The sequence below is a fragment of the Equus quagga genome, chromosome 14 (assembly GCF_021613505.1).
Source record: "Equus quagga isolate Etosha38 chromosome 14, UCLA_HA_Equagga_1.0, whole genome shotgun sequence".
Classification (NCBI taxonomy): Eukaryota; Metazoa; Chordata; class Mammalia; order Perissodactyla; family Equidae; genus Equus; species Equus quagga.
Window position 1 is genome coordinate 24,119,736 of NC_060280.1, and position 27,560 is coordinate 24,147,295.

Here is a 27,560-nt window from a genome sequence, read left to right on the forward strand (position 1 = left end):
TGCCCTGCACTCAATATGGCCCTGTGGCCACTGGCTAGGATTAAGAGTTCTGTCAGGAGCTCCAGGCAAAAGGAGCTATGAGGCAATAAACAATTAAACAGAAGATCTCAGTAGATATTAATGTCTTGATAGTTTCCAAAGTTTGATGGTAAAAGAAAGATCTCCAGCATGAGGCAACCAGTAAATTTTCGCTTTGCTCCGCACAAAGGAAGGAAAAGCTATGAAGGTTGCATAGAGATAAATTTAGACCTTCTGAAAGTGTCTACCTGTGCCACATACATCATAAATGAAGGAAACCTGATAAAGAATGAGGTTGAAGGTGAACCAGAAATGTAATCCAGCTAATAGTACAGATACTAAAAATAATCCAAAGGTCATATGCAGTTAGACCCTGGCTGCAGGGACTATGGCTCAGATCAGAATCTGATGAATAGCAAGATCAGAGATAGTCATTATACCAGGGGTAGATATTACGTGATAATGCCTACATCTGTTTATGACTCAAGCTGTGTTGCAAACATGGGGGTCAGGTCTAAATTATTTCTCTTCCCACTGAAGATCTAACCAATGCATCAAGAGCCTATAGTGCAGGAAGGAGCAGAGCATGCTTTCTTCTGTGGGATTAGAAAATACTTTTCCTATTGGGCTACAAGGAGCTAATGACAAAGAAGCTGCTACGATGGACACAGAAGGGCAATGTGCAGAGGAGCTGGAGTCCTCTCCTTTGGAAGATGACCCCACCTCTGCCTAAGCAGTGTCCCAAGGGCTCCACAGCAATCAGGGAGATAGAAATGGGAACATGAGTGGTGTCTGCCTGATAGAATTCACAGGTCGGTTGGCTGACATAGGTGTCAGGCGATTGCACCTTACACATGGATCTTCTGACATCTGAGCTTATTAGAATACAAACTCAAAATGTTCCACAGAAGCCAGCTAAGAACAAGTGAAAAATTGCATTAAATATGTAAAACTCCAAACAACAAGGATATGGACAGAATTTCCTTGTTTTGTCATTGAAACTAAAAACTTTCTGTAACCATGATGAAATCACAAATTACTGGTGTTAAACGGAAGGAGTCACTTTTCCTAAATGAAATGCAAAGACAAATTTGCCAGGTAGTCATCTAACACTGTTTAACATAAACTCCTTATAATCCCAGCGAATGAAATATTGGAGCAGAAAAGTAACAAATCAATCATAAATCCCCGGGAGAACTCACATGACAGAGGCATACTGTACCAGATCAGATGACAGGTGCCTGGAGCTGACTTATGGCTGAGAGGGGGACAAGATTGTGCAGCAGAGGTGACAATCTCCAAAGCCAACTTTGATAAACTAACGTTGGGTCACATGAGGGGAATTCAGAGGGAGAAAACAAATTTGACTGGTGTCCTCCATATGCCTGAGTAAGATGGGTGTAGCCGTACCTTCTTTAGGAGGTGAAAGTGAACACAGAGACTTCCACACTCTAACTTCCTTCCCTCATGGGTCTCAGGATCTTGTTGTCATACTACTTCTTCTGACATCTTCTTATATCATTAACATTAATCAAGTAACTCATTTTGTTTATTAAAGTTGGAAAAGATACCACTTCTGGACATTCTACCTTCATTTTCCTCTCACTCCTGATCTCTCTCTAATCTGAGATTTGTTTCTTTGTGACAGGTGTGGCTCATGGAGAAGAATGAGCAAGGTTAGTGATTTTTTAAGGAACTGCACCAATTTCCTGTTTCTGGACAAGTGAATCCATGCCAGGTGTCATTCTGTCATGGTTCCTACGCACAGAAAGGCCTAGGTGAGGAGAATTTATCTACAGAGTCATACAGAAACACTAGATTGTTATACTGATAGCCATTAAACTACTAGGATTCAAATATCCCTCTGCCTGTGCTCCTGTTGTTGGGGGAAGGGACTTTCTAACTCTGGTAAAGCCAGGAGTCTGGTTCTCCTTCGCAAGGGACAATTCAAAACTATAGAATGGGGAGGAGACATATAAATTCAGCTTGGAGATATAACAGTCTCTCCATGAAACAAAGAAAGTTTTTCACTTTTCCTTTCTTCCTTTTTTATTTTTACTTTTTGTGAGGTAGATTAGCCCTAAGCTAACATCTGTGCCAATATCCCTCTACTTTATGTGCGATGCCCCCACAGTGTGGCTCGAGGAGCCATGCAGGCCTGCACCCTGCCAAAGTGGAGAGGGTGACTTAATCACTAACCAACTGGGCTGGCCCCAAATTTCCCTTCTTTTAAGACCACATTATCCCAACTGTACTTCAGTCAGCACTTTCTGCAGGAATCCTGTGAGCTGAACCTTTCTCCTGCTTCGGAACAGCTCCCTGAACACAAATTAAATTCACCCAAGCAAATTCAGATCTTTCCTCTGAACTCTCCCAAACTCTGCCCTCTACGAACTACTCAACAAACCTTCAGACACCAATGGAGAAGTTGTGATTCCTTGGAGATGAGTGAAGGCAGGCCGCCGGCAGACACGGTCGGGATTCACTTGGCAAACCAGGGTCCTGATCTTCAGGAAGAGAGCCCAAGGAGCCAAGTGAAAATGAAAGTTGAATTCTTAGCAGATTGAGGAGAAGAAGAGAAACTATGGACCAATGAGCGGCCTCCATAAAGTGCCCTTGGGAAATGATAAGGTTTGTGCCCGGGCCAACTGAGTCCATGAATGCTTTCTTATTCCTATCTCCGTTTTAGTCCTGGAAGCTCTTCAAGGTAATTTGACCTTTGGACACTAGGCTTACCTAGGCAATAGAATTTTACACACACCTACCTGCTCTTGTTTGCTTACAATGAGCTGTCATGAGAGGGGAATAAATTACCTCCTTCACTACAGAGCAGACACTTACTGGCCAGGTAGCCCATTATTTCTCTGAGCCCACAAGTAGGTTGAGAAGAGTTGGAAAAGAAAATGCCAAATGACACTAGGACACCACCAAGTGCTGCAGGAACCCTCAGTGCTGCAGTATCTGCCCTGCTGTCTCACTGAAGGAGGAGAACAGGCTTTACTTCATTCCTGAGAACTGCTGTAGCCTTTCAGCTCACTGGAAAGAGTGAGGCTGATGAGAAAAGGAAGCACTGACCTACAGCATTGCTGAGGGAGCCCATGACCGAAGTCCTGGCCCTTCCTCTATCACTGTAAAGTCATAATGGAAACCAGCAACCTGAGAATGGAGATTGATCTGGGAAAAAAGAGAAAAGGTTATCCATTGAGAGAGAATTCCTGTGGAAGTAGAAACGAATGTCAAATCAAATTGTACCTAGTATATTCATTTAGATTAAAGAGGCTGCTCCCGTAATTAAAATAAGAAAACAGGGTAAGTAACTTCGAAAAAGATAAAACCTTCTTTTCTAATGAAGAGATGTTTTTTATGTGCATAAAACAGTGTTGCTAACTAAAGTCATGTACCACATAACAACGTTTCAGTCAATGATTAACCAAACATATGACGGTGGTCCCATAAGATTAGTACCATAGAGCCTAGGTGTGTAGTAGGTTACTATCTAGGTTTGTGTAAGTGCACTGTATGTTCACACAATGACAAAAGCACCTAATGATGTATTTTTAGAAATTATCCCTGGCCTGAAGCTATGGACAACCGTATAGGCAGAATGTTGTAGAGTAGATCTCTAAGACTTATTTATCTTGCTAACTGAAACTTTAAATCTATTGAACAGCAAACTGATAAAAATTTATGTGGTAGGATCTCGTGTGAAATGTCCTTACCACAGTTAAAAAAAGTTTGATTGATAGCAGACTATTAAATAGCAAAGTGAAAAAGAATGTTTAGAGAAAAAAATTAGAATTCTGTACTCAGATAATTATCTGTAAGTTTAAATAGAGATATTTGAAGATTTAAAAAAAGAAATATTTATTATGAAAAAATATGAAATTAAGAAATGATCTCTGATGCTTTAGTCAAGTTAGTCTGTTTCAATGCTAAGCAAATGTGCTAATATTTAAAGAGGTTTAATAATTCTTCTTAACATTAATTATTTCAAATCACAGAAAAAAATTAATCAACACCAATCTGGATCAGTGCTTATGTGCCAGAAATGAGGAGGCTACCACAAACATTCTATTTCCTGGCATCTGAGATTTTCCCATAAAGCTCCAGGCAACTTCTGCAGATCAGCATCCCCTGCATTCTCCCTCCCACATCATAGGGAATCTGGCTCCTACTTTTCTTTGGGGCGTACACCACAGCAAGGGCACCTGTACTTGAGAAACCCAGATCTAGTTCTTATTCTGCCTCCTCCACTCTTTAACCATGGTACCTTGGGGAATATCTCATAAATTTATATATTCTTTCAACTTCCTGATAGGAATTCCTTCTTCATGTGACATTTTTGAGGCTAACTGTGATAATGATATGCTATGTATATATATTTACATACATAAAAATATATATACCTGTGTATGTGTGTGTGCATGAGTGCATATGTGTATACCATTCCCAGACCAAGTACTTTTTTTTTCATTCCACTAGGTTAAGCTATCGCTGTTCCATATCTTGATGTGGGTGCTAGGCAGCAGGCTTCCCTAGTTTGTAATGCTTATTCTGTAAGAAAATTTGTAGCTTTGCTATCCTGGATAAGTCTACCCATCATCCTATTTAGAAACTTATTAAAAAAAGAAAATAAAAGTTCATAAGATTTTATACATGGTTAATACTCAAGTGTTTTACCATAAAGAAACAGCCTGAACACCAGAAGCCTGTCCCTTACAAAAAGCAGCTGTCCCTAGATATGGCTCTGTCTGCAGGACAGATTTTGGGAAACCCCTGCTCTGGCAGTTTTCAGACCCATTTCCAATAAAATGTCTTAAAAACCATCCCCGCCTTGGTGTAAAAAGTTCTACAGAAGAAGACTGGAACTGGAGTGGTCTTGACAGTGGAGTCTAGAAACTTGAGAAATGAGACTTCAGTAGAATCAACTATTGTTCCTCTGAAGGGCACAAATCTGAGGCAGAGGATATTGACAGAGCTTGTACTTTTCAGTAATCATCAGAGAAAGTATTATATTGTGCAGGTCACTTAAATAGCTGCTTTACACTGAGTGACCGTTTTGCACAAGGATCTAAGTGTTAGATATAATTATAAATCCCAATTTGTATTTTAGGAAAAAGGAACCCTGAATTTATTCATTATTACACATCTTGTAAAACAAGAGACAGGATTTGAACTCAAATACTCTGTACATAAAAGCTTCACTCCGGGTACATGTATTGCTTATATTTTCCTTTTCTTGACACCCTGATGAATTCCATGTATCCTGGGCAACATATGGACAGAGACTCAAAGACTTCTTAGTTGGTGGTAGTGGGTGGAGGGTGATTATGGACTGTTGTAGATAACAAGGATGGAGGCAGACAGGCTTTGCCACGTCTCTTCAGATCAATGATAAAAGGAAATATGGAGAAATTGGGGGGGGCAAACATGTTATATCAATACTGCACTCTCTTAAGGGATTAGATGTCTTTCTTTGAGACTACAGAAGAGGATAAATGATAAATAAGCATCTCTCCTATCTCAAAACAGATACCCTTTTATCACAAGGATGTGTAAATGTTCTAAAGTAAAGAAGATAGACAACAAGGAAGAGATGGTGGAAATGGTGGAGCTGAGTTCAGGTGTAGAGATGAAACCCAGGGTAAGGGGCACTACAAGAAGCAGGTGAGGGAAGAAGAAGGTTCAGCAGCTCTGTAGGAACCAAGTTACAGGAGCTGGAAACTTCCAAGGATTGCAATATGGATAAGATCTGAGAAAAGTGACATTTAGAGGACTAGTAGATACGTTACCCATGGTTCGTGACATTGAAAAATGAGACAATGTCTATGGGCCTGGCCTGGTGGCATAGCAATTGAATTGGCGTGCTCTGCTTCTGTGGCACAAGGTTCACTGGTTCGGATCTGGGGTGTAGACCTGTACACTGCTTGTCAGGTCATGCCGTGGCATGCGTCCCACATATAAAGTAGAAGAAGACAGAAACAGATGTTGGTTCAGGACCAATCTTCCTCATCAAAGAGGAGGATTGGTGGTGGATGTTAGCTCAGAGTTAATCTTCCTCAAGAAAAGAAAGGAAACAATTTCTGCTTCATAGTCTAGGAAAACCCCAACACAATGGGGAAGAACAGCTATGGAAAGAGTCAAGACCTTGGGGTCTGAAGTGGAAGAGTCTGCAAAGGCATTTTACTCAGCTTAACTCTATAACCCTATAACTCAGTAGCCACATTGAGGTCTGTATCTGGATTAAACATTTGGATGATTTACATTTGGGTCAAAAACAGACACAGAGATCTTATTTCTATTTAGGTTTCTTGCTATACTATATAACCTCAGGTTCCAGGCAGTCTTCCCAGAAACATCTACTTCCCAGTGATATTTCCCTGATGAGAAACATTGGAAACTCAAGACATCAAAAGCAGAAAAATCACATGGATATATATTCCTTAACGTAAAAGAGTGCACAAGTCTCTCTTGTCTGATCCACAGACACGACAATACTTCCAATAGCGTTGACCGGATTTACTGTTACACTGACTCTAGGAAAAATGACAGGATCAGGTGAGGGATAGAGAACGGGTGTGTCTTTTGACGTTATGAAGAGGAATTCTGGGAGCTGAGTAGGAGGAACTGGTGTTGATGGGTCGGAGATGAGTAGGACACTTAAGAAGTGTTGTATTATGTATGTTCGGGGAAGAATACATGAAGCTAATATCATGGGACCTATTGGTAACCACAACTTCTGAAAAAGGATCAGAACATGGAGATTTGAAGACCTCAATTTATTCTTACCCCAATAGCATTGGACCTCTGTCAGCTCTGAAAATACAAAAGTTGCAATGATTTTGTCAGAAGCAAAAGAGTAAACACTGATACCTATCCTCTCTCTAGAGGGGGTACAGGGAAGGGAGTCCCATGAGGCTATCAACAGGTGATGAGAGGACAAGGCAAACACCTGGATGTTCTCCTCTACATCTGATCACATCTTTAGCATAAGATGGCTCTCTTCTTGTCGGGCCGACTTCTTTTCTTTACCCTCATCTAGAAACAACATCCACCCCTCCCCATTTTTCTCTGACACTACAAGAATCCCACACCCACATCCTTCCCCTGGCTCATATCAACTTGAAACTCTTGCAGTGTCCCACTCAGTTCTGGAACAGGGAATCCATGCTTCAGTTTCTTGGAAACCATTTTTGTCTCTTTCAAGGTTCAGGTCTCACTCCTAGAGGGGACAAAAATTGATCATTTCAGATTTCTGAACCTCCATCTCTCCTAGACCACTCTCTCCCTCACCTATCACTTCATTCATTCACTTAAATCCTCTTCACTGAGGAGCTTGAAGAGGGAAGAGGGAGAGCCCTGGCACTGCAACAAGAAGAAATATCCTCTTATCTGTCTTTCCATTTACCTTCTGTGTGATCTTGGGAAGCTCTTCACCTCAAAGAAACTCCATGCTTTTCCTTCTAAAATGGAAAAGTTATCCCCATACTCTACTTTTAAAAATGATAGAATATTAGATGAAATAATGGTGGCTTTAAAAGGTATCTGATGTTTCTAACTAAAGTATTTGATACATGTCAAAGTCACTGCCATCTCAGTGGCTCTGCTAGGGTGAGGCCAGAGATGTGAGGTCCCAGGAAGATGGTCAGTAGAGAGGCTCCAGAACCTGGAAACTGGGGGGTTAAGGTTGTCATGTATGGGACTCCCGTGTTGAAAGTCTGAAGGGTCTCCTGAGCCTATTATCCCAGTGCAGACGCCCAGAGATTAACATTTAAGGGCACATTCTCAGGGGACACTTTACAAACATTTGGAAAAGAGGAAGTTGTGATGACCAAATTAATAGTGGTCTGAATTTCATGTGTTTGGGAAGACTCTGATGCTGCCAGGTGGGTAGTCAACTTTTGACATAAGAAAACCATTTTCCCTACAAGATGCTAAAGTGTGTGAGCAAGAAGAGATTAATTATTGGCACCAGGACAAAAGTCAAAAATCTCAAAGACTTGAGACTAATTTTTGGAAATCCAAAGAAAACCACCTTATTTTTTCTATTCTCAGGAAGAAAAGTGAATATAAAGGAGCTGTCCTTGTGAATAATTTGGGGGCCTGGGAGAGAAAGAAGACAGGCTGCTCCCTGTGATAAGACATGTATCTAAGAAATATGGAAACAAGAGCTGAGGCAGAGACTGAAGTTTGGCTAAGATGAGTGAAGTTATGGAGTTCTGATACAGCAGCATCTCATTTCTTATGCTTCTCTTGGCCCTAATTCTGTGATTGTGACCTCCCACCACCCAAATTCCCTATTACTGACAGCTCTCGTCTCTGCTCAGCAATTTGAAACAACGTAATGGTCAAATTTCCAAGCTCTGTGATTTTTTTAAAAACTCTGATTGATCTCATAACACTCATGCCTACAATTCTGTCTTCACAAAAATGGACCATACCTGGTCTCTTATGACGTTAATAACATCCTGGGGAGAAGAGAGAAAACGTATCAAGTATAGAATTGCTAGATTTACAAAAAAAATGGCTAGTAAAATTTTAATTTTGGATAAATAGCATTTTTTTCAGTCTAAGCATGAACCCTGCAATATTTAAGATACCCTTCTACTAAAAAATGGTACGTCATTTATCTGAAATTCTAATTTAAGTACTCATGTCCTATTTTTTGTGGCATCCCTCGAAGGAGTGATAGGCCCTCCTACCTTACAAAATTATACCCACCTTCCTCCTCACACCCCTAGAACTCTTTGATATGGTGTGAATATATAGATGGTCAGAATATGGGGGTGAAAATGTAGACATAAGGCCCAGACCAACAATCCTTGAGGACTCATGGGAGGATGTTAGAAAGATGCTTCAAGTATGTGGAGAGGGGATATATTTAAAAGGAAGAGAAGAGGCCTACATTGTTTTAAATATATTCATGAGAGACTTCCTTAATTCATTATGCTTTTATTTATTCTAGAGAGAAATAAAGGTGAAATCGACTATTTATCAGACATTGTTCTAGGCTCTGGGGAATCAAAGATGAATAATTCATAACAGTCCTCAAGAAGTGTGTGTTCTTCTGCTTCAAGTAAAGGAAATAGCACTTCAGGTAAATGTTTCTCTGGTTCCCCTCTACTCATTCTATACACCTCCTTTATACTACCTATAGGTGATATCATCAATTTTAAGTATGAAATAAGCCATAGGAACCAGTACCTGAGAAAGTTTAAAATGTAACACGCTATTTCCCACCTATTTGCATGCAATTGTCCAGAATGTTACTTATACCCTCTCGGTCATTGTCTTAGAAACTATTGTAACAAACCCTGAATTCCAAATTGTATTAAGCAGCCCAGTCCATATTCTTAACTTCTTTTAGCCATTTTCTTTTCCCCATCATAATCATCATTTCCTTTACTGTTTTGGACAGAAATGTGCCAATATATTTGGTTTCCCCCTCTCCAGCCTAACCTCTTTAATAGCAAAGACTTAGTCACCAGTGGACTCTATATCCTCAAAAAAAGTTTCCTCTCTATATTAGGCTTTTTCTGTTGTTATTGTATATGACTAAAACTGATTTAAATTTAAAAGAAAGAAGAAGAAATTCAGGAAGCAGGTAGAACTTTAATCATAGCTGCATTTTTTTACAAAAATTTTATCATCTGAATCTGTCCTTTGTTTTCAAAATTCTGTTTTCTATCTGCGATGTTGACTTTCTTTTCAGACTCTATATGGCATCAATGTGAATGTTTTGGTTGAAATGAAAATCTCTGATATATCACCTCACAGAAAAGAGAATTTCTCTTTTTATTCATGACAGTAAAATTCTAAGGCATAGAAATCATTGACCTGAATTGGGTCAATGATTAAATAATTGAAATAATTACTGCATCAGTGGTAAATATATAGGAATTAGTTATGCTGATTTACCTAGAATTGAGAGACACGTACATCCTGGATGATTCTGATTTTATCAACCTTAACCAAGTGCATGGACTGAGGGTAGAGATGGCTCCACAAAGGGTAATTCAAGAGGTTGTTACAAAAAAAAGGTATTTGAATTAAGGTGGGACAGGCAAATGTCCCATGCAGTCCATCACTTAGCTGATTGTCACCTCTTTACTCATTTTACCAAATTATTTTTTAAAAATGGCTAATTATATTACAATGGTTAAAATAACATTAAAAATGGATGACTTGCATCATATATAATTTACAACTTAAAATCAATTAAAGATATAAACTTAAGATCTTAAACTATAAAATTGTGAGAAGAAAACATGGAGAAAACTCTTCATGATATTGGGTCTGGTAATAATTTCTCAGATTGACACAAAAAGTACAGGCAATAAAAGAAAAACAGATAAATTGGACCTCACCAACTGAAAAAATTTTGTTCATCAACGGGCACTCTGAAGAGACTGAAAATACACTACACAAAAAGGGAGAAAATATTTGTATTTGATAAGGCATTAAGATAGAGAATGTACAAACAACTAGTACAACTCAACAACTAAAAACAAATAACCTAATTCAAAAAATGAGGAAAGGGTTTGAGTAGATATTTCTCCAAAAAGATATACAAATGGCCAATAAACACATGAACAATACTCATCCTTATTGGTCACAGGGATAAGTAAATCAAATATCAAATCAAATCAAATAAATAAGTAAATCAAAAGCACAATGAGATAATGCTTCACACTCTTTAGGATGACAACCAAAGTCACAAGAAATAATAAAAATTGGTGACAATATGCAGAAACTGGAACCTTTGTACATAGCTGGTATGAGTATAGGATTATGTAAACACTATGGAAAACAGTCTGGTGGTTCCTCAAAAAGATAAACAGTTACCATTATGATTCAGCAATTCCACTTTGAAGTATATACCCAAAGGAATTGAAAGCAGTGATTCAAACAGATACTTTTATGCCAATGTTCATTGTATCATTATGCATAATAGCCAAAAAGAGGAAACAACTTGTGTTCATCAAGAGATGGATAAACAAAATATGGTGCATACACACAATGGAATATTATTCAGCCTTAAAAAGAAATGAAGTTCTGATACATGCTACAACATGGGTGAACCTTAAAAATATTATGCTAAATGAAGAAGGTCAGGCATAAAAGGACCAGTATTGTGTGATTCCACTTATAGAAGTACCTAGAATAGGCAAATTCATATAGGCAGAAAGTAGATTAGTGGTTATTAGGAACTTGGATAGAGGCAATGGGGAATAGGGAGTTATTGAATAATGATTATAAAGTTTCTGTTTGGGTTGATGAAAAAATTTTAGATATAAGTAGGAGTGATCTTTGCACAATGCTGTAAATTTAATTAATGCCCATGAAACATACACTTTAAAATGGTTAAAATGACAAATTTTATGTTATATGTTTTACCACAGTAGTTTAAAGTAGAAAGCACAGGAACACAGAAAGGAGGAAAAGTTAGTGTTTTCCCCTGAATCTCCTATGTATTAGCTCCATCCCAAGTCTTACCTGCACTGTATCTATTGATAATCCCTACGTCTGATGCTCCAGATCTGAGATGCACTCTCTCATGTACTGACTCTGCTGGCCCAGCTGGTCTTTAACTGCTACCAAGTCTGCATCACATCCACCTCAACTTCCTCCAGCTTTTGCAGCTCCATTTGTTCCAAACTGTCCAGGATGCCTCTCATTTCATTAAACCCTTTCAGAATCCTCAGTCTCTCAGCCTACATATGATTCTTTGGGGAAGAAAAAATAAAGAGGCCATCAGTATGGCTCAGAGCCTACTTTGTATGGGCCCAGGAGCCAAGATAAGAACTGTTTTTCACAAGAGATTCTCAGAGAGCCAGGAGGTGAAAGGCAGTGAGCAATTTCTGGGAAAGCCATTTTTCCTGCTGTTTTCCCTTGAACTCCTCCTGAAGCAATATATTCAAGTCCATTTTGTCAAGGCCCAATGTGAGACACAGTGTGACATCTGGAGGGGGCTTGGATTGCAGACAACTGTCCTGGATAATCACGCTGCACCATGTATTTAAGCGCTGCACCCACACTTCCTAAACAGGGAAAGCTGGGCCCTTCTCAATGTGTTCTGGGAGTATCCCAGCCTCAAAGTTGATGATGGAAATGGGACATAGGAGTCAGGAGTTATTTTTATATTGCTTCTGTTACAGGTTCTTAACATCAGCCCTGATATCAGTTCCCCACATTGAACCCAGCGTATATGGGGTTAAAACTAAAACCCACCACCCGCTTTCCTGCTTCTCTAGCTCCACTCATATGTAAATACCTGTTTCTTTAAACTTGGACTCTTTGAACTTTACAACTAAATGGGAGTTACAAATTATTAAAAGCCCAGGTGGCCTGGAGTTGGAGGCACACTAAAGTTTAGCTAATCCTGTGTCCTTGAGTTTGCCAGGAAAGCCGCTGTCTCAAGAGTATCAAGGAGTGGAGGCTTCCCAGACCTCAATTCCTCGACTCCAGGCGCTCGAACCCGCCTCAAACAAGAAGACGAGACAACAGCGAAGGACGCCCACCTGCCATCCTCCTATCTCACCATCCCCCATGCCTTGCTGCAAGCAGCCTCTCAAGGCCAAACGCAGGCTGGTGGGAGAGCACCGAGCTGCAAAAGCTACATGTTCCCCCCTCCCCTACCCAAAACCCCAAATAAAAATCCCTACCCATTCCTCATGGGGAGCTAGCAATTTTTGAGGCATGAACCCTTGCTTTGCTCCCTGTGCCTGGCATAGTAAAAACCTTTCCTCTTCCACTCAAGACTCTGTTCTCGTTATTCAGATTGGCATTGGGTTCAGAGACCGAACTTTCGGTTACACTTCCCTCTATGCGTTTGTCTCCAAATACGTAGATTCACTTTTGATATGACTACTGTCTAGCCCCAAACCCCAACAACGGAGGAATGAAATGAGGACTAAGCAAATGTCTTCCAGACTCATTAATTCTGAGGCAACAAAGAGAAAGGAGCTTCCTTGTGATTGGACCAAGGTGCCGCCCAGTTTCCTATCTCAGAACTCCCTCAGGAAAAATCTCTTCCTGCCTTCCACGTAACTCTCTCTTCTCTGTCAGCTTCCAACTCCTCAGCTTCCTGCTGCTCCTCTTCAGCTTCTTCAGAGCTCCCTGGAGCTTCTCCAGTGAAAAGGAAATCATCAGAGTTAAGCTGTGAGCTTTCTCAACACCTGGATAAATGGAGAAGAAGTCAGGTTCATCTCAGAAGAGGCTGAAGTTCACAAAAATGAGACTGGCAGTTAGAATCTAGGATGTAGGCAAAAATCTGAGGGGGTGAATGTATTCTTTAACCCTGGGAGATGCAAGTATGAACCTTCATCAAGACTAGCCTGCATCTCTCTTTTCCTAGAAGATCCTGAAGCAAGGAAAATCCTTTCCTCTCATTGACACTTTTCTCACATCCAACCATGTTTCCAAAATCCCTTCTGCTCAGAGTGTAAATCAGATCTTATCTTGGGAACCAGCACTCCACTCACCTAAATTCTCTTTGCTGAGACTTCGTAGTCTAGGCTTGTTCTTGAAGCAAATGGGTGAAAGCACAGGAATGTCCTTCAAGCCGCAGAAGCTGAGCAAAGGGTATGAAAGATTTCAGGACTGAGTTCTATGATGGTAAGGGTAATAAAGTAGGATTAAAAAATTTTCAATTTAGATACCATTGTGCCCTATCTTCCTCCACTTTGGGGCCTACCTGGATTCCATGACCACCGCCTCCGTGAATAATATTTGGTGACTATGTTGCTCCAGAGACAGTACACAAAGCCTGAAAAGGGCCTTCTCATCACCCTTGCAGAACTTATGGAGTTTTTCTCCATGGTGCTCACAGAGATCTCTCTTCTGCCACTTGTGTGGGCTCGTGTTGCCCTCCCTGACTCTCTCCACTATGGTGGCCAGGTGCAGATAAGCCAGAGATTCCCAGGCTGGTATCTGCTTTGACACACAGGACAGCTGCACTTCCCTCCTGGGAGCATCAATGACTCCTTGTTCTTTACAATGATGCAGGTTTGGCAGAAGCTGCGGCCACAGTCCAGGCTCAGAAGTTCTGTCAGGAGTTCCAGGCTGATGGAACAGGTCACCTCCTTCTGTAGATTTAGCCATGCTTACAAATCCTTTGCAATGCTCCCTTTGCTTCTTCCTGTCTTGACTCCTGAGGCTTTTCCTGTTCATAATCTCCTGTAGGGATGAAAATGTTGAAGGGGGAAGGATAAGAAAGGCAGGAGTAGAAAGGATATTGGTTGTGCAGAGATTTAGAACAGGATAAAACACTTTAGTCTTAGGTTATGTTGCTTGGCAAATTTATCCTCATCAGAAGAATGATTTTAGTTTTTCTTCTCCTACTAGAGGGAAGGACGAACCTAGGCCGTTCCTATCAAGAACCTTGTACAACACATCATTTGTTTACCTTTTCTTCCTCATCCTAAAAACACATGTTCCACGTTAGATACATTAAACCCACTGAGGCCCCTGGGCCTTTGCACTTGCTCTTCTCTCTACATGGAGTGATCCTACCCCTTATATTTGCATGACTCGCTTTTCAAAAACAGTTTTATTGAGCTATATTTACATAAAATGTATTTATTTCAAGGGTACAATACAATAATTTCTATTCAATTTATGGAACTGTATAACTATCATCACAATTCCATTTTCCAGCATTTCTATCACTTGGAAATAAACCTATTGCCATTAGCAGTCCCTCCCATTCTGAAGCTGAGTTTCAGGCAACCAGTAATCTCTTTTGTGTTTATATAAATTTAGCTTTTCCCATAAATTCACTAAAAAGAATCACAACACATGGTCTTTTGAGTCTGAATTGTTTCACCTGGCATAGGGCTATTGAGGCGCCTCTATCCTGCCTTTCTTTCCCTATGTCAAAATGCATCCTCAATGTTAAAGGCACAAAACCTACTGTTGCCTCAGAGAGTTTGCACTTACTTGTCACTCTGCATGAAAGGATTCTCCCCTGATGTCAGCATGACTCACTTCAAATTTCATTCAGTCTCCTTCTACATGTCCTCTTATCAGAAAGACTTGCTCTAACTCATCTGTAGCATAAATGCCGATACTCTCGCTTGGTGTACATTTTCCATATTTATCTTATTTTTACTACGGAATATCTAATGTCTTTCTTTAAACATCTACATCTTCCTCCTAAAAAGTCATCCATACATGGATCAGGCATGGTTTTATTCACTATCTATCTCAGTAGCTAGAACAGTGCATCACATACTTGAACACAATGTTTGATGAATATGTAAAGCTATAATCTTTTCGTCTCTCCATAGATGATTAGATCTTTCTCATCACTTCTCATTTTTTCTTTCCATCAATTAGCAGTTCTCAATGTCTGAGAAGTATTTGTCTCCTAACATACCTGTCCCACACAGAGCCTTCTCCTGTGCTCAAACTTATTCCCCAGAGGCACCTGCAGAAACTGCAAGGAACATAATATGGAAGTAATTTTATCACTAACAAGTATACAATGGTTACAATTTAGAAATCATTTTGACCTAATTATTCCTCATATAAAAATCCTTGACAAATAAGAGTACTCCCTTTCTTCAAATGTTTAAATAGAATCAAGTGACACAGATCATTCTATATACAGAAAACTGTCTATTATAATATGTAGAGTTGGGGTGAACATACTGAAAACAGTAAACAGTTAGCCGATTGTTAGGTAGTTAGTAACTAAAGATTTTTTTCGTTTTTGCAATTACCGATTATAACTTTTAGTTTTTCACCACCCCTTGTTAACTGTGCTGCTTAGGCAATATGCTATCTGACTCCAACTAGGTTCCTATAGACAACATCTCCCTGGTGCCTAGGTCATCCTGGTGATGAGTGTTTGAGCTGTTTTTCAGGAATTAGGACCCTCTTGTCCAGGTCAGGCCAGTTGAGACCACCAACACGTAAACTGGGCCTATGCAGATGCCCAGTAAGTGACCTTTGACATCAAGAGGCTAAAAATTCCACTGTCAGATCATACTAACACCATCATTTCTTTTTTTTTTTAAAGATTTTATTTTTTCCTTTTTCTCCCCAAAGCCCCCGGTACATAGTTGTATATTCTTCGTTGTGGGTTCTTCTAGTTGTGGCATGTGGGACGCTGCCTCAGCGTGGTTTGATGAGCAGTGCCATGTCCGCGCCCAGGATTCGAACCAACGAAACACTGGGCCGCCTGCAGCGGAGCACGCGAACTCAACCACTCAGCCACGTGGCCAGCCCCACTAACACCATCATTTTGTGAACATGCACAAGAATGAAGAGGCAAGAATTTTGACCATGCTTCAGCAGATCATCAATTACCTCACCTCCAATCATCTATCTCTACACTACAGACCACCTTGTCCCCACCCAATAAATATTCTTGAGTCCCCATTTTCAAGGAGGTGCATTTGAGACTCGTTCTCCCACTTCTGTGCTTGCTGTCTTGTGATTAAAACCCTGTCTGTGCTTCAATCTCATCATCTCAGTCAAAACGAAGATGGTCAAAATGAACCATCTTCGTCAAAAACGAAGCTTGTTTGGTAACAATTCCATCCCAAAGATCCTCCTTTAGAGTTCTTTCCACAATTGCACATTTTTTAACAAAGACAAATAGAGGTAAAATTTGCAAGTTACTATATTCATATCCAATGCAATGGGCATGTAGAAATGCAGAGACCTGAGGAAACTCAGAAACACTTCAACTCCTCCCCATTCCTCTATGTTCAGCACTCCCTCTTCAATCACCCATTAGAGTCCAGCATTTAATCTGCCCCATGTTAAGGAACCTCTCTCCAAGCTCTCTAGCTCCCAGGTCAATCAGTTTCAAAGAAGTCATTTGGTAACAGAGGCCATCTTCACAAAGCTAACCCTAGTCTCATCCCTTTTTCTCATGGTCAATTCCTCAGAAAATAATATAGCTCTCACTTTAAATGACAGTCTTTTACTCAGATTCCAGGAAAAGTTTCCCACTGGTCTTCCTGATATTGTCATTATTCTCAAAGAGTCTGCTCTTATCACTGTTCACACCAACAACCAGAATGATTTTTAAAAGTATACATCAATCTTGTCATTCCTCTGCTCTAATGAACATCATTCAGTGTAAGTTGGTCTTTATTGTGGTCTCCTTAGATGCAAATTTCACATCCACAGCTATTGCCTCATCCCAATCAGCCCATCCCCTTCTTTTCCTCAACCCACACTGACTGCTTTTATGTTCCTTATGCTGGACAAAAATCCATCTTAAACCAGTGATTTCCTTGAAAACTCTGCTCAAAGTTGCTTTCCCACACTGAGACTTAACCTGAGATATATTTAAAATCCAAAGCATTTTCCCAGAGGACATAGATCCTTTGCCCCATTGCAGCCCTTTTTGTTTATTTTTGCTGTTGTTTCTTTGTTGTACATTTGTACCATAGTGAGTTTCATCTTTTTGCATACTACATTATTATTTTATTCTTTGTTTATTTCTCTCTCCTGACCCAGAATATAATATTTTTTAGATATTTAATATTTATTTTACGTTCAGTAGATGTTAAAACAATTTTTTTCACCATAGCTGAATGCTTTATTTTTCTAAATTTAATCAAAAATATTAAAAATTAAAAAAATTCATTTCTCTATGTTTATTGAACCCTGTAGTAACCACTGAGCAGACAATTAATGTATGCCATCTATAGACCTTGTCCAGGTATAAGGCACAGACTCATGACCTCTGAAAGTGAGAGGAAAATAAAGTGCACATCAAAATAAACGTAACGTAGAGGTCAATGAACAGATTGTTTAGAGGTGAGATTAAAATGGAATTCTTTCTGAGAAATGAACAACTCCTTGTCTCAGCTCTGTGCAAGGGAAAGTTGAGTAAGTTCTTGAGGTAATAAGAAATGTAAAAGTGTCTCTAAGATGAAGAAGAAGAAGTTCTAAAGCAAGACCTCTCACCAGAGAGTCATGGGGCGTTACTGAAGTAAGAGTTATCCCTGGCACTCAGCAGAGAACAAAGTCCCTGTGCCTGGAGCTCGAGAGACACAAAAAACCACAGAGGATCTACAGATATGGGCAGCATCTGATCATCCAGCCTCTCTCATCATGCCAGCCAAAGGGCTGGTAATTTATCAGAAAGGTTGTGGACAGTTTCCTAGATGTTACAAGGATTAGAGGAAGAAGGTGAGCTTCAAGAGAGTCATATCCCTGCCAGAGTCCCTAAGATCCCTTTCCCTCCAACATGAGTACACATAAGGTTTCTCGCCTCTGCTGGCTCTCACCAGGAGCTTGGGCTTTTATGAAGAAGGAAAACAGGGCTCCATCTCACAGCCTTCTCTGGAGGAAAGGAGGAAGGTGTTCTCTACCTCTGAAATAAAAGACTATTCTGGCTCACCTTGGCAGAGTGGAAAGTCAAAACTACAGAACAGGAAGAATGTGAAGGTAACAGCCTGGAGAAATAATGGTTCCTCCAAGAAACAAACAAGTCTCTTTGCCTTCTTATAACTCATTTTGTAAAGGTCACTCCTCCCCCTGACTCACTGCTCTCCTCTTCTGAAACTTTAGCAGAAAATCTATCAGCTGCCTCTTTTTGTTAATTCAGAGCAGCTTCGGAATCACAGTTAAACTCACTCAACACATTCAATCTGTTCCTCCCAAAGCCTGCCTCCTTTTGCCCTCACAAAGTATCCTACACAACTTCAGGTGAAGTGAAGGAGTCTTGACTAGGTAGAGAACTGGTGCATGCATGGTCAAGATTCACTCACCAAACCAGAGGCCTGCTCTCCACAGAAAAGTTCCCCTACAGTAACTGGGTGAGAAATCAAAGTTAAATTCTTAAAATTTGAAGTGACAAAAAGGAAACAGAGCAGAAAATAACAATACAAGGCCTCTAGTCAAAACACCAGAGGAGGGTCATGCTTCAGTATATTCCAGGGCCTGTACCAGCTAGGCACCCAGTCACTACATTCTTATTCCTCTTTCAATTTACCCCAGCAAGAATATTTGAATAAGAAAGTGTGAATTACAATGATACATTCCACAGCTTGCCTGAATACTCAGAATTTCAGTTCAATCCTTCAATTATTAATAAAGCTTATCCTATATTCAAATCCTAAGAAAGTCACTAGGGATAAAATAATGATCCAGAAAGGCTTGGCACCTGACCTCTTGTAACACAGAGTGTAATGAGGAAGATAGCCAGATATAAAGCGTTGTACATTTTAGCTAGAACAGTGATTATTTGTGACTGTCATTGTGAATAGTGAAAGTAAAATTTAAAAAAGAGTCTTCAATGTAAGCTTATTGAGAAAGTATTTCCACACGTCAACGAACCTTAGAAGTCCATTAATTAATTACCAATTTCTGCTCCTTTTTCAGGCAGGCCAGGAAAAGAAGGCTTCTAGAGACTAATCATAGTAAAACTGTATGAGCGCCATGTTACCCAACAACTAGGAAGCAAGTGAGAACATGGAGGTGAATGGACAGTGCTGTTCCACTACAATCTTTCACTGAGTAACACTCACACCTCCAAAATTTATCCACTTCCCCCTGCTTCCTTTGGGAAACACTTTTTAATCACCAATCAAATGCAGAACTGAAACATTACATATTTCCTACACATACTTTCATGTCCTATTACGTATTATATTCTCATGCTGACTGCATGTTCCAGATGTTGCAGCTACAAGATGGTGTAAGTGCAATAACATGGGTCCCTGACAGACAGGACAGCAAAGCATGTCAATCTTCACACATTAACTGATATGAGGCATGTGGGACACTGAGAGGTCGATGTTTTTCCAATTAAAGCACAGAAATTTTTGTACTGTTTGTAACCCACAGAAGAGTAAGCTAATTTTGGCTCATAATCTCCTCTTGACTCACTTATATCTATGAGATAGGAACCGAAAATAACGTAGACATCATTGCTGAGCCATATTGACAGCTTCAGTTTTTTAAATATGAATAAAATTTGTTGTAACAACAAATAAACATATGCTTCTCCAGTGCAATGTAATCCTTCACATTTTGTACAAATCACTTTCTTTTCCTTTAACATCTTTGTTATCACATAATACTGTCATAGAGTAACCCTCCTCATCCATACCTGAGCCTAACAACAGTAAGTTGTCTGAAGAAAGAAAGGTAGCATTTCTATGTTGTTCCTACGTGTCTCAGGTCCACAATAAAGTATTGTATATAGGGAGTGATATTGAAATAGAAAGACATGCAGTTATATAGCTATAGATATTTTAATTTCGTTGAACACACTGATGATAATCACAGTTATGTTCTATTATTGTTGTTGCAGTCAACATAATTGCTGCAATACATAATGGAATTCTGGTATCAGTTTTAGCATTTATATGAACTCCCTTGACAAATTTTTACCAACACATTTTCATATCTTCTCTGTTTTGTTCCTAAGATTGATTCAGATACTTACCACAATGCCTATTGTTTCATCTATCTATATCAACACACTCTAAACAAGATGCTTCCTGCATTCTTTGTGCTTTTTAGACTGTAAAGAGTAAGAGATTGTGGGCCTGAAGTGGGAGATCTTTCACTAGACTCCTCTCCAATAGGATATATAGGGACTGGAGGGAAACACAGAACCCTAAGGAGGATTTATTATTTCCTAATCCCACTGAACATAATGTGGAACATAGAAATGTGGTTAGCTCTGGGATAGACTTTGGTTAGTGGGAGAAGGAACATGGTTTCTTCAGGTTTCCTTTTGGCCCACATTTTCTTGTACCCTGACAACTTCTGATTTCTTCCCTGGTTTCTCTCCACCTTAAATCTAATGTCTCAGAAGAGGTTCCCAGAACATCAGTGGCACTCTCCCTGCCCTCCCATACTCTCTTGTGCATCTGATTCTCAACTACGTTTTCCAGATGAATTTTTTTATAATCTCTTCTAAGACAAGCTCAAAAACATCAGGTTCTCTTTGTACCTGCAATTTTCAAATTATAGCTTGATCCAAGGCTTTATAGGCCAAAGCTGCCCTATTTCAACCTACTCATAAATAGATACTGTGTACTGGGGCTTGAGTTTTAGAAGAAAGAGTTCTTGGGTGCTAAAGAGAATGGATACATATCAGCCAGCATTTATATCCCCTACTACCAAACAAATCTCTTTCTTCACATTCCAGAAGCACTTGGACCTCATACAAACATCTCACAGAATGTGGAGGGAACTGATTAGTTCTCTGGGGCCCAGGGTCTGAGGACAGATGAGCAATTCAAAGTGAATAAAGACTATAGGCACACCTCACTTTATTGTGCTTCACAAAAAATAACACAGTTTGTTATTTTACAGCTTGAAGATTTGTGACAACCCTGCATCATGTAAGTTTTGTTGTGATATTTGCTTTACTGTGGTGGTCTGGAATTGAACCTGAATATCTCTGAGTTATGCCTGTAAAAGGATGGATATGAGATTTGTGGGAGGCATGAGAAAGGAAGAAGCATAGGAGAACAAAGAGATCCCTGGATAAGGCAACTCATCTCCTTTGTTCCTCACAATAAATTCCCCTTCCCCACCCTATGCATGTCACACAAACACATTCACACACATGATGACTCCACTCCCCTTCAGTTGTCAACAAGATTTACAGATCAAAAATAGATTATACCAAATGTCACATCTACTGTATTTCTCTGCCTTAACCACCAGACTCCATACTATCCTCTTCTCCTTTCTGAACTCTGAGAATAAAAATTCGGACAGCCACTTTGAAAGAAATCTGGCTGTTTACAATGACATTAAATATACATTGACCCTAAAACCCAATAAATCACCTTATTTTACTTACTCAAGATTAATGATCTGTTTCTATTTCTAGAGGGCTACATATGGGGATCCCAACAAGCTCTGCATAAGCAAATGCTACAGAAACAATTCTTGTCCCTTCTCACTGTGAGAAGTGAGATGGCATTTCTTCGTTCCTGAGCAGTGTCATAGTGTGTCAGCTCGTGGGAAAGAATGAGGCAGACCAAGAGAAACAAATGTTTGGCCTAAATAATTGTGGAGAAATCCCACAAAGTACTCTTGACTCTTCCTGTATTGCCATAAATAATAATTTTTTGAAGCTAGACAAATGGAGAAAAGATTTCCAATGAAATAATTACTGCAAAAATACAAAATAATATTAAATCAAATTTAATTAATATATTAAATGAAATAGGCTATTATTATAAAATGAGATGAGACAGCCAGGAAGATGATAAGAAAAATATTTTACAATGCTAAAATATTTATTTTACAATTAGATAAAATTCTCTAATATGTCTTTAATTAATTAAGCAGGTTATTCTATACTTGCTACAAACTTATCACTTAAAACAATGGCAAAAAATAATCAAGCTGGAGTGATGTCTCAATCATGGCAGAGTGATTTGTTCCCTCTGTCTCTCCCTGCTAAGTCACAACTAAAATGACATTCCTTTTCCAATAGAGGATTCCCGACACAGCACTACAGGTCACTTGAGAGATCGACACAGCCATGAGTCTTTAGATGAGTGGACTGGATCCCCAGGAAGCCATGAAACTAGGTGAGTGGATTCCTCCTCCTCGCTGCTGGCAGTGGTCCAGGTCACAGGTCCTCACACAGAAGCTGGCACAACTCTAGGAGGAGGCAGGGGCAGCCTGGCCTGCATGCAAACACTCTTAGAGTTGTACCTCAGCCCACGGGAATGCTCACTATTACACTGTGGCTCCACCCATGGGAATATTCCCTACTGCACAGCAGCAGCTCAGCCCCCACAAAGGAGCCCCACCCACAAAGTGTAGCAGCTTCTCTGACCCACCCATGAGTGCAGAGCCAGCTTGTGAGAAAGAAAATGCCCTTCCCTTGCTGAGCACAGCTGTATCGCCTGCACAAGACTTGCCCACTGGCTGTGCAAAGAGGCCCTGCCTGTGTTTGTGTGCATGACCACCAAGTGTCTGCAGCCAGCCCATGCAAGTGCAGAGCAGCCTTACTGGCACAAAGTCCAGCAGATGGGGTGCGATCAGAAAACAAGGCTCCCACCCCTCCCTGCAGTGACAGCTGGACTCTGTAAACTGATACCACCACGAATGTGCCAGCAAAGATCAATTCATCAAACACCTTGAAGAACTACAGTAGCACTTCAGAGCAGAAGGGAAATGACAAGTCCAGAAATTAATGCTGAACTCACAGAAATTTACAATCTAAACACCAGAGAATTCAAAATAGTTGTTTTAAAGAAAATCAATGAGTTCCAAAAATCTCAGAAAGGCAATTCAATGAGCTCACAAATAAAGTTAATGAGCAGAAGGAATAATTCACAGAAGAGATTGAAGCTCAAAAAGAAAAGCACCAAACAGAAACTTTGTATATGAAGAACACAAGTAATGAGATAAAAATAATCTAGAGGCCAGCCCAGTGGCACAGCGGTTAAGTGAGCACATTCCGCTTTCATGGCCCGGGGTTCACTCATTTGGATCCTGGGTGAAGACATGGCACTGCTTGGCATGCCATGCTGTGGTAGGCATCCCACATATAAAGTAGAGAAAACTGGGCATATATGTTAACTCAGGGCCAGTCTTCCTGAGCAAAAAGAGGAGGATTGGCAGCAGTTAGTTCAGGGCTAATCTTCCTCAAATAATAATAATAATAATAATAATAATAATAAAACAATCCAGAAACCATAAAAAAAAATAGATCCGAACATATGGAGGATAGAATTAGTGAATTAGAGGACATAAATACAGAAATGCTCCAGGTGGAGGAGGAGAGAGAAATAACATATTTTAAAAAATGAAGAAAATCCTTTGAGGAATATAAAATTCAACTAATAAAAGAAATATGAGTATTATAGATATTCCAGAGTGAGAAGAGAGGACAAAAGGAGGAGAGAGCTTGTTCAAAGAAATGATAGCTGAGAACTTGCCAAACCTCAGGAAAGAACTGGACTTACAAGGATGTGAAGCCAACAGAACTCCTAATTGCATCAATGAAAAAATCCCTTCTCCAAGGCATGTAACAGTAAAACTGGTAAGTCCAATGACAAAGAAGAAATATTAAGGGCAGCAGGGCAGAAGAAAATAACCTACAAAATACCCCTTATCAGCATTTCAGTGGATTTCTCACAGGCTAGGAGAGAATGGAATGAAACATTCAAAATACTGAAAGACAAAATATTTTAGCCAGGAACACTCTATCCAGGAAAACTGTCCTTCAGATATAATGGAGAAATAAAAGCTTTCCCAGATAAACAAAAGTTGAGAGAGTTTATTGCCATTAGGCCTGCCTTACAAAAAATGTTGAAAGGAGCCCTCACATTTGAAACTAAAAAGCAAAGGTTTACAAAACCTTGAGCAAGGACATAAATAACAGACAGAATCAGAAAATTGCACCTCTCTATCAGAATAGGTTAGGAAACACAACTGTAACATAAAAGATAAAGAGAAGGAAAACATCAAAAATAAATTTAAACTTCAATTTAGTCACAAACTCATAATACAAAAAGGAATAATTTGTGACAATAATAACTCAAAAGATGTAAGAAGAAAGGGATGGGGGCTGGCCCGCTGGAGCAGCCATTAAGTTTGCACATTTCGCTTCTGCGGCCTGGGGTTCACTGGTTCTATGCATGTTTATTTTGCAGCACATGGGTTGGTTAAAAGCATCTGATATGGTCCTTTCCTATGGGGCTGCAAAGAGTCTTCTGTGTGGTGTTTATTCAATAAACAAAATCTCCAGATTATAGTCCATAATCTTTAAGGTCTTCATCAGGGAGCTTGCTGTGAAAGGAATCAGTTATCAACCTTTCATTTCCTTTAAGTGTCTCAATGAGATCTTGACAATAATGTAACATATCTCTTTTAAGGAAAATTGGTTCACACATTTCTTCATCTAATTGCATAGGCCGTCCAGTTATCATTTTAAAAGTAGGCAGCCAATGTTTACCAAAGAGTGTAGAACTAAGGTGGAGGAGCACTAATGGAAGAGCTTTTGGCTGTGAGAGATTAAATGCTTCTGAAAGTTTTGCTATTTGAGTTTTGGTTGTGCTGTTAGTTCTTTCCACCAATGATTGGGGATGGTAAGTGCAGTGGAAATGCTGTGTTGTTGGCCAAATTCCACAAATAGATTTAATTGTTTGTCCAATTAAATGAGCTCCTCAGTCACTGTGTAACTTGGTAGGAATTCCCCAAAAGGGAATTATCATTTCCAGTACTAATTAACCTACTGCTAAAGCCGCTGCTCTTCTCCAAGGACAGGCCTCAACACAATGTGAGAACATACAGACCATTACCAAGATACAGTTAGATCCTTGAGATGGTGGCATTTGAACAAAATCTAATTGTCATACCTCAAAGGGTCCATTAGGAAGGAGAAGTGGCCTTGTGACCCAGGAAGTGGTTTCCCTGGATTACATTTTGGGCATATAATACAATGAGTATCGGCTTGATGAGTCACTGTGGGAGAAAGTTTCCAGAAGTATTGTTTTCCCCACAGTCATCTTTTCAGGTGCCCAATGGGTTAACTGATGTATGTGCTGGAGCAGTGGCAACTGTCCTACAATAGGCACTATGGGCTTTTCCTCTGGCCTGAACCACATCTGTGAGACGGTGTCAAAAATTCCCCCTGTTAGTTGCCACATTTGTTTCTCTTCTTCTGTGGTGATTTCTTGAGCCTGTAGAAGGAAATCTTTTACTAGCTTAGCAAAGTTAATACGAAGTAGCTGGCATTCTTGAGACTGGACGGGACAAGTCTTCAAGGCTTTTTGCTTAGCAAGTGCATCAGCAAGTCAGTTTCCTTTAGCTTCCAAAGCATCATATTTGGAATTCCCTAGTATTTTAATAATTCCTAATAGCCTTGTTAACTGTATAGCATTTAATAATTCTGCAACCTGTTTCCCATCATTTATAAATTGGCCTGAAGAGGTTAAAAATCCTCATTACTTCCACAGCATTCTAAAGTCAAGTGTTACTCCAAAAGTGTAACCACTGTCAGTATAGATATTGCTAGCTGGTCTCTAGCCAAGTGACAAGTTCAAGCTAAAGCCATTAATTTGGCTTGCTGTGCTGATTTTATCTCTGGTAAATAAGAACTCTCAGTTATGTCCAATGAGGACATTACTACATATCTAGCCCGGTAATGTCCTTACTCATCCTTTAAATCAGACCCACCTATAAGGCAAATTAGATCAGCATTATCAATGAGAGATTCTTGCAAGTCATTCCTAGGAGCTAGAAGGTAATAATTAATAAAATGCAGCCATGGATATCTTCCTCCTGTGGTCCTGGAAGTAAAGTTGCAGTGTTAAGATTATTTCATCGGGCTAAGGTCATTTTAGGAACAGAGCAACAGAACTTCATAGGGGGCGAGTCAGCTTACAGAGGAATGTTGAATGTGATGAGAATTTAGGAGAGACTCCACTGAGTGAGCAGCATAGATGGTTAATGGAGACCCCATCACTATTTCTTCAGTGGCCTTGCATAAAAGGGCTGCTGTTGAAATGGCTCTCAGACAAGGTGGAAGCTCTTTTGCTATGAATCTAATTGCTGCCTATAACACCTTATAGGTCAGTGTTGATCTCAGTGTTTTCGAGTTAATGTATCTAAAGCATTTCCTTTATCTTCGTGCATGAAGAGGAAAAACAGCAAGCAGTAATTAAGGTGTCCTAAGGCAGGTACCTGAGTGAAAATAGACTTTAAAGTAGTTACTGTTTTCTCTCCTTCTGATGTCCATTCAATTAAATCAGGGTGGTGAGATTTTGTAATGTATACAAAGGTTGGGAAATAAGTGAAAATTTAGGTACCCAGTTCCTGCGATATCTGGTTAGTCCTAGGAATCCCCTTATTTTTATTATTTGTTTTTTTGTCTTAGGGAGAGAAAAAGCAAAGATTTCTTTAATCCTTTCATAATCAATCAATAGTCCAACTTAGATATTGCGTCCTAGATAATTTACAATAGGCAGACAAAATTGAAGTTTATCCTTGGACTCTTAATGCCCCTTAGATGCGAATTGTTGTAACAAATAAATCACATCATTCTGAGAGTCCAGCTTAGTCTTTGAACACGAAAGCAAATCATCCACATATTAAATTAAAGTAGAGTTGTTACACAAATCTACATTAGCTCTATCAGCCTTGAGTAGCTTGGAAAAGCAAGTAGGGCTTTCAATATAGCCCTGTGGTATAACTGTGTGGGTATATTGTCATTCTTCCCACGTGAAGGCACAAAAATATTGACTATTCTTTTCCACAGGAATAATAAAGAAGGGACTTCATAATTCAACTACTGAGAAATAGCAGCTGTCCGTGGGAATGGCTGAGAACCAAGGGTGTGGATTTGGAACCACAGGATATCTGGGAATCACAACATTATTTATAGCTCTCAGCTCTTGAACAAATCTATAGCCTTTACCATTCAGCATTTTTACAGGTGAGATAGACGTATTACAAGGACTAGTATAAGGAATTATAAACCTTTTTTCAAGAAATTCCTGAATGATAGACCTTATTCCATTTAATGCCTCTAGTTTAAGTTGATATTGCCAAATATCAGGTAGAGGCTTAGAGTTGACAACAGTCAT

At 39.7% G+C, this 27,560-nt stretch overlaps 1 protein-coding gene and 1 pseudogene across 1 annotated transcript in view; both read right to left on the bottom strand.

Moving 5' to 3' along the window:
* LOC124252586 (tripartite motif-containing protein 5-like) overlaps positions 1 to 2,451 on the bottom strand; it is a 61,096-nt gene extending 58,645 nt beyond the window's left edge. The window contains exon 1 of the mRNA XM_046686255.1: positions 2,426 to 2,451. The gene's annotated coding sequence lies outside the window, so the exon portion shown is untranslated. The remainder of the gene's footprint in view (positions 1 to 2,425) is intronic.
* Positions 2,452 to 5,806: 3,355 nt separating this feature from the next.
* Positions 5,807 to 27,560, bottom strand: LOC124225494 (E3 ubiquitin-protein ligase TRIM22-like; annotated as a pseudogene).